Source organism: Cololabis saira, chromosome 16 (genome assembly GCF_033807715.1).
Source record: "Cololabis saira isolate AMF1-May2022 chromosome 16, fColSai1.1, whole genome shotgun sequence".
Classification (NCBI taxonomy): domain Eukaryota; kingdom Metazoa; phylum Chordata; class Actinopteri; order Beloniformes; family Belonidae; genus Cololabis; species Cololabis saira.
Window position 1 is genome coordinate 12,968,144 of NC_084602.1, and position 8,394 is coordinate 12,976,537.

The window sequence follows — 8,394 nt, forward strand, 5'->3', positions numbered from 1 at the left end:
TCCAAATGTTGACTTTTTTCTCCAAATTTTGACTTTTTTCTCGACATTGTTCTTCAACATTAATTTCGACATTTCAACTTTTTTCTCGACATTTCGACTTTTTTCTCGAGATTGTATTTCAACATTAATCTCGACATTCTGACTTTTTTCTCAAAATGTTGACTTTTTTCTCCAAATTTTGACTTTTTTCTCGACATTGTTCTTCAACATTAATTTCGACATTTCAACTTTTTTCTCGACATTTCGACTTTTTTCCCAAAATTTTGACTTTTTTCTCGAGATTGTCCTTCAACATTAATCTCGACATTCTGACTTTTTTCTCAAAATTTCGACTTTTTTCTCGACATTTCGACTTTTTTCTCGAGATTGTACTTCTACATTAATCTCGACATTTCGACTTTTATCTTGACATTTCGACTTTTTTCTCGACATTTCGACTTTTTTCTCGACATTTCAACTTTTTTCTCGACATTTCAACTTTTTTTCTCGAAGTGCATAATGAAAAAAAAATCTAACCCCAGTTATAACTAATATAGATACATGCAGCATGTGTTACCTTCATTCTAAGGCTTATACAAGACTTTTCATTTTTTGAGGCTCCAGACATATTTGTTTTTTGTGTTTTTGGTCCAATTTGGCTCTTTCAACATTTTGGGTTGCCGACCCCTGGGTTAAGAGAAAGCTAAATAAATTAAAAATAAAAGCGACATAACGACAAAGCAGCTGTCCTCTTCTGCCTGCAGGAGCTCCTTGGAGTTGCATCCGTAATGGCAGCCGAGGTTTTGTGGAGTTTGTAGGCGACTCACACATCCCCATGTTGGTATAGGTGCTAAAACGTGAAAGAATATTTACTGAAATGCCGTCCCTCAGGTCAAATCTGAACAACCTTGCACTCAGCATCCTCAGCTGTCAACAGCAACGTGCTTATTTTTGCTGTCGCCAGTAAAACGAATGCTGATTCTGCGCTGTGTGTGTCTGAAAATGGCTTGTCTATGCACATGGGGGCGGGGGTACCTGTAAAGCTGATACAGAGTTTTTATATCCAAATAGTTTGTTTTATGTTTTAAACCCACATGGGTATGTGTGCCAGCATGTTGCACAAAACTGTGGCTCCGGTGTCAGAATGATGTCATGTTGATGGTCTCTTATTTAACCCTGGTGCTGTCTTTGGGTCAAAATGACCCAATTCTTCTATCCTTCTTTCCTCCTGCTCTGTCCTTCCTTCTTCCCTTCCTCTTTTCCTCCTTTTTTTTACCCTCCTTCACTCCTTTTTCTTCCTACCTCCCTTTCGTCATTCGTTCCTTTAACTTCTTTGCTTTTCCTTCTTTCTTTCCTTATTTTCTCCATTCCTTCCTTCTTCCCTCCCTTCTTTCTTCCCTTTTCTCCATTCCTTCCTTCCTCCCTTCTTTCCTTCCTTTCTCCCTTCCTTACTCGACGATATATATATAGAGGTGAACCTGAAGAAAATAGAATATGTCAGTACTGTGAATTAAATGTGGTGGAGAGTGAAATTCATTTTCTTTTATATTGTCCTTTATATCATGATTTACGTCATGTTTTGTTTGAAAGAATTTATAATCCTGATTTAGATCTGTTGGGTATGGAGGAAGGCGTTTTGATTGAGTACCTTTTTGGAAATGTTTTTGTTTTTTTCTGAGTTTTTATTTAAAGCCTGGGATAGAAGGAGAAAGGTAACTTATATGGGTTAAAATCCTCAATTTGTGTGTGTTTCTCTGTGACATGGACTGCATATTATTATTGTATGGATGGGTTCAACTGTCTGTAAGGGCTGGTATTGGCTGTTGTGGAGTGAGTTATATGGTCTAATTATGGACTTGGGTATGGGGGGGCTGTGTGCGTGTGGGTCGGTATTTCTGTGGGTGTATTCTTTTTGTATGTTGTTTTGATGTAATTAATGTGTCTGTGTAATCCCATGAGGGATGGGTCATTTAAATGTCCGGACACGAAAATAAAATCAATCATTCAATCATTCAATCATTCATCCTACTTCCTTCCTTCTTTTTCTCCTTTCTTCCTTCCTTCATTCCTTCTTTTCTCCCTTCACCCTCCCTTGACCCAAAGACAGCACAAGGGTTAAAAAATCCTAAGGTCTGATGATTATAAATTCTCTGTAGGTGTGTGAGAATCCTTCGCTGACTCAAACAATTTCTTTGTTTAATTCAACTTTTGTTTATGTGACTAAATTATTGAACAGCTTTCAGAACTGCAGCCATTTCTTAAATAGCACCATCATGATCACACCTACTGTTTGACTTGTGATGGATGAGCCATTTCGCACTGAGGTGGGGCTTGTTAGCTTGTTATTTGACGTTATAACGTAAGAAAATCAAAAGTTTGAAAGACATTCGTAGCTCGTGATAAACCTTTGGTAGCGTTTTGAGGAAACTCTTGTCATATGTGGCTAAAGAGGTGATGACGTTAGAGGAATAGCCTGACCATAAGCTGAATGAAACTCAACAGACATCAAAGAGATCTCATGTGTCATGGCTGAAGGTCTGCGTGAGTGTGCAACGATAGCACCGACGAAGTGCAGAGACATGTGCTTTTACTGTCAGCCAATGCTGCAAAACTAGGGCAGCCCTTTACAGGACAGGATAATGACTCAAAATATACCCTGAGGTGATCCAAGAATCCAAGAGCTTTTTAAGGAAATGAAATGAGACATTGTTAAATGGAGAAGCTACAAGGAGGCAACAACAGGAGACAGAGACCTCAAATGCCCCGGCCGGAAAGCATCCGTCATTTGTTGGTGATTAAGCAGAATTTGTAACAAAATGCAAGAGATTTTAATTTTTTTATGATTCTATTGTTGAGGTGTTTAGTGTCTATTACGCTGACCTGACCTGCTCTGTGTCCAACCTTGTTTTTGCTGTACCAACAACAGGGACAGGTCGGCTGGGAGAACAGCCTTACCTCTACTTTTTCCTCTGTATTTCTTTGATCAAACATTGCTTGTCCTCTGTGCTCGGTCACAAACAACTATAACAAACAGCTTGACATAAAGAAAATACCTTGAGTGAGTTATCGCCAGCCCAGTGGATTAGAGGTGACCATCACCACTGAGATTCCTCAATTATATTTCAGAGAATGGTCACCCTGATTCAAAGACTTAAAATACAACACTGCACCCTTGATGATCTATGTTTAACAGAGGAATGGACTAGATTAGGTAGCCTTGGTTTGGACTACTGTGGTTGTTCATTTTCCTGAATGTCTCATCTTGGGATGTGTGTTGTGTAATTGGAAGCTGGTTGTTGCAGGTGAGCGTCTGGCCTGATAGTCCAGGGGCCAGAGCCCAACATTTCACTTGTCAGTACCACTCAAGGTGACCAAACTTGCTTATATTTTTTGAAAATATCCATAGATTATATTTTGGTATGATAACCTTCCTGAGTGGCAGCTGGATCATAGTTATCAGCTCATGAAGTTACCCACCCCCTTCAGAAAATTACATTTTAGATGCTGCTGCATATCCTGGTTAAGACTCATGTACAGGATATCTGTCAAAGTTTCACTATATTGTCCTTGGTATCATTTTAAAGGGGACCTTTAAAGGAGCTTGAGGCTCCTTTTAAGAAATGAGACTCTCTAGCGCCACCCTTCACCACGACGGCCGTTGGGGGTACTGCAGCCAACAGTGAAGCCGGCACGGGAGAACGGGGAGAACGGGGAGAACGCACATGCAGCGTCATGTGACGTCACATCCACAGGGCAGCGTGGGAAATTCGGGACCGAATTGCAGCACATTTTGCAGCACACAGCCTGTTCAAGGCAAAGGAGAGATACACTAGAGGAAACATTCTTTTGGGTTTGGAACGCTTCATCTGACATTATTACTAGAAAAATTAAAATGTATACAGATTTTTTTCATAAATCTTGCTACAATCCGGCCTCAAGCTTCCTTTTCCCTTTCCTGAATCCTTATGTTCCTGTGAATATTCCAGTTTTTGTATTTTGTGTCTCTGTTGTTCCTAGATGACACAGGGATAAAAGATACTATATCATTTAGGCGAAAATTGTGTAAAAATGTGTGTTGTTTATAGTTTAAAGGGCTGCAGTGACCTCGATGTTGGTCAGAAAGATTCACATCTTAGCTTGAATGAATGCTTAAAATGATACCAAAAACAATATAGTGAAACATTGACAGATATCCTGTACAGGATATGCACCAGCATCTAAAATGTAGTTTTCTGAACTTCATGAGCTGATAACTATGATCCAGCTGCCACTCAGGAAGGTTATCATACCAAAATATCATCTACAGACATGGATCTTTTCAAAGATTATAAGCAAGTTTGGTCACCTTGAGTGGTGCTGATATCTTGTCTGGCCCATGGACTATGAGGACATGGTCATCAACAGGAGTGGGTAAAGATGTGGTAAAATACAGCATCATTTCCACGAAGACACAACAGATGAACCAACATTAGTGCCGAGCTGTCTGAAAGGATCTTTTATCTTTGTTATTCTCCGTGAACAGCATTGCTTCTCCTTTTTTCTTCCCGCTCACACTTTGGTAGACCGCTTCCGCTCTGCTCCATCACACTGCCATCATTCTTTGCGATGAATAGATAAAAAAGACAGTCTCTTTATTTCAGTTTCAATTAAACTCAGCTTCTGCAAGAAGCTGACAAATGAACCTCTCCCATCCTTCTGTGGATGTAAAAGCTTCAAAAAGCCTCTGCTCGTATTCTTTAGTCAGTTTTCCGTGCAGATAGTTTCACTTTCTGAAATGTCCTTTTGTCCCAAATGAACCCAGACATGTCTGAGTCATGGGAATGTTAAGGGTCTCCAAAAACTATGTACAGTATTTCAAAATGCCTCGGGGTCTCGCTCGTTGTCCGAGAAATTACTGTGTTACAGTCTTGTCTTCGTTTCCTGAAATATTCTTTTGTTTGAAATGCTTGCTGTGGAAAACTAAGTGATCTCATCTGGGTAACTTCTTTTTGACTGAGAAATGATTCTGCTTTCCATTTTTGACAGAGTACATGATATTTGCATCCAGAATTTGCTTACGTTTTTTTTAAATCCATTCCCATCGTCACCACCCCCCAACCTTTCGTTCTCTCTTCTGACTTAACCACCTGTATCTGGGTTATCCAGATGTTGCTTACTTCAGATATTTTACATTTGTATAAAAATCCAACAGGGCTGGATTTGTTTCCTGGTTGGCTCATTCCTGAACCAGCTCTGTACTTCTGCTGGCTCGTCAGCTCGCCTTGCTGTTATGCAAAGCTGCTTTTGGCCTCAGTGAGTAATGAGAGACTGATATACAATGTAGGAGGGTTTAATATTTTGGATTTTTCATTCATAGTACCCAATCTGTACGGAAGTATTTGAATCTGGGTTATTCCAGCCTCTCACTTTTGATCATTCATGTTTCCAAGCATCTCTCACCAGTCCTCCACCTTGGAAGTAGGCTGCAATCTTTGCACATAACAGTTGCTTCTGTGCATGATTAATTTATGAGATTCTGAAAGACTTAACGGTAAAAACCACATTCATTTACCCCTTTCTAGATAATTTATCCCCATTGATTTATTGGTACATTAGTCTAGTCCGTTAACTTCGACCTGAATGACCTAAGTTAATGAGCAAATCTTGTGAAAAAATGTTTGAAATAACTCTCTGCTTGATTCCTCATTGTGCTTTATAATCGCTAACTGATGGCCATAGTTCATCTTTTGATTTTCTGACATTAATGTTAATAAGTTTATCATTTTTGAACATGCAAAGGGAGACAAAGTGTTTTGATACTATGCTACCTGGCAGCAGAAATATGCAAATGAGAATCATGACCCTTGTTTAGTCTTCTTTGTATGCAAAAAAACTCATAAACACCTGAAATCAAGTATTTAATTGAATTTTACAATGTCAAAGCCATTGTTTTTAATGAAAAAATAAATGTTATTCGTCAAAAGTTATGTGAATATTTGAGTTTTTCCTCCTCGCAGGGCTGACAGGCTGAATTTAAAATAATGAACAAGTTTCACAGTCTTTCTAACATCTATCTCATCCCTTGCCGAGTCGGTGGCTGACGTGTTTGGATCCTCAGGTCGATGTTGGAGACCTGTCAGAAATGCCCGCTTTCAATGTGCGGCGTTAGACGCAGAGCCGGATTAAATAAATGGACTACACTAGGCAGACTGTGATTTTTGGGCCCCCCTCCATCGATCTTATTTATGAATTGAAATCTTAAACTTACGAAAGTTACTAATAAAAGTTAATTCACATTTTACATGCCTGCCTCATCATCATCTCTTGCCTCGACGCGGGGCCCCACGGCTGCTTGAGACCCGGTCGGATCAGTGATTTTTGTAACAAATTTATCAAACGAGAGGCATTAAACTCTTCAATTTTCTTTAGTTTTTTTCTTTTTTCATTCCCTGATGGAAATTTCTTGAATCTGTCTCGTTCTCTCGACATTGTGTGAGGTTTGTTCCAACTCCCCCCGTCTGGATCACAGAGCAGCTTGTGTCTGCGCTTGGTCTGATCAGTTGTATTGAACAACAGACACGCGCATCATTGCACATATATTTATTGATATGCACAGACTAGTACACATTTAGGTCTGTAATGGAAGGTGACTGTTGATATTTATAAGGGAAAAAAGGAAAATAAAAATAAAAAAAAAATTTTTTTTTTGAAAGAAAAAGAAAAAAAAAACGGCCCATAGCGCGAGGCCCCGTGCGGTCGCACGGTTCGCACACCCCTTTTGGCGGTATGTATGCGTATATATATGTATGTATACTAAATATAGTAATAATGCACATATATATATGCCTTAGGTTTTTTACCGGCATGGTATCAACCATTAATATGTGTGCAAACAAAAAAAAAAAAAAAAAAAATTTTTTTTTTTTTTGTCCCTCTGTCTGGGCCCCTCCCCTATCAATCGGGCCCTAGGCACATGCCTAGTTTTCCTTTGCGTTAATCCGGCTCTGGTTAGACGTTCCTGTCAAAGCTGCTACTTTAGTGGACGTTCATGTAGGACTGGTCTTGTTCACCACCACAAAGGCATTTCATGAGGAAACCTGCATTACATTACAGAGGATAACCAGGGACCAACGGGCAGCATCACCTTATAATGGCTGTCCACACCTCCTTCACTGCAGTTGTTCTCCACAATGAAAGCTGGCCCACTGTCCTCACTTTTACTGACATCAACTGCTGTCTGCAGTGTTCTCAGGAGGACCATATTCTTGTTCTTTTCTTTTCTTTTTTTTTACATGTAAGAAACTGGAGCTGGGGTGAAGATAATGGTAAATTTCCTGCAAGCAGTGCAGGCGGGAGATCAGACTTGTTCTCAAGCACGCCCCAACAAAAGTGATCTTCCTCTTTAGGTGCTGCCGTCGTGGTTTACTGTATATGAGATAAAGAAATGATCACATCTTTAATATAGCCCACCCGCTTATTCCTGTACAGGGTCACATGAATCTGCTGTCCCAGCTCTCTTGTTTGGATGACATGTATAATGTGTATTTATTCCAGTCTCTTTCAAACAAAATCAGAAAATACGGGAAACTGGATGGCTCACGTAGACCTACATTTGGAAACACATTAATCTCTTTAATGCGGCACAAAGAAGATTTTGCAGATTTTTATATATTTATTTTTGTGCCCTCATTTCCCCCTTGAATCCTTTTTATTTTGTTTAAACTGATGGCAATTATAGGAAAGGGCTAATAATGTTGTTTTTAAATATAATAATCGGCCATTATTTAAAAGTGATGTAAGAGGTAGGCCGATTGATTGATCAACCGATTAATGAAAAGTGGGTAGAGTCGGCTGCCCTCTGAACTGGAACGGTGCCGAATCAAACTCTATGCCATGAGCCAAACTGTCCTTGGGCAAGACATTGAACCAAACATGCCCCCTCTGCTGCTCCATCCATTAAGGGGTCACATGACAGCGCTCTCCAAAAGCACATAAAGCCCAAACGGGGAGTGTTGTACCAGGAAAGGCAATCCAGCATAAAACCTATGCCAAATCAATATATGTAACATAAGATTACTGTGGGGACAAATGTGTGATATAAGAGTTTGTTTTGTTATAAGTTATTTATTTTTTGAGCAGCATATATTACAGCAATTGCAAAGGCAAGGCAAGGCAAGTTTATTTATATAGCACAATTCAACACACGGTAATTCAAAGTGCTTTACATCGACATTAAAAGCAGCAGTGGATATTTAAAGCTTACAGAAGGCTGCATTTAACTGCTGCTGTGTCATTCCTGCAGTATTTCTGCAGGTGTTTTGGTCAGTGCTATTATTTGTAATATATTATATTTGTAATCAGCACAAATTATCTGTCCCCATATGATAAAATCCACCATCCCCCCTGATTTTTTTTTTCACAACTCGAGTACTGCCC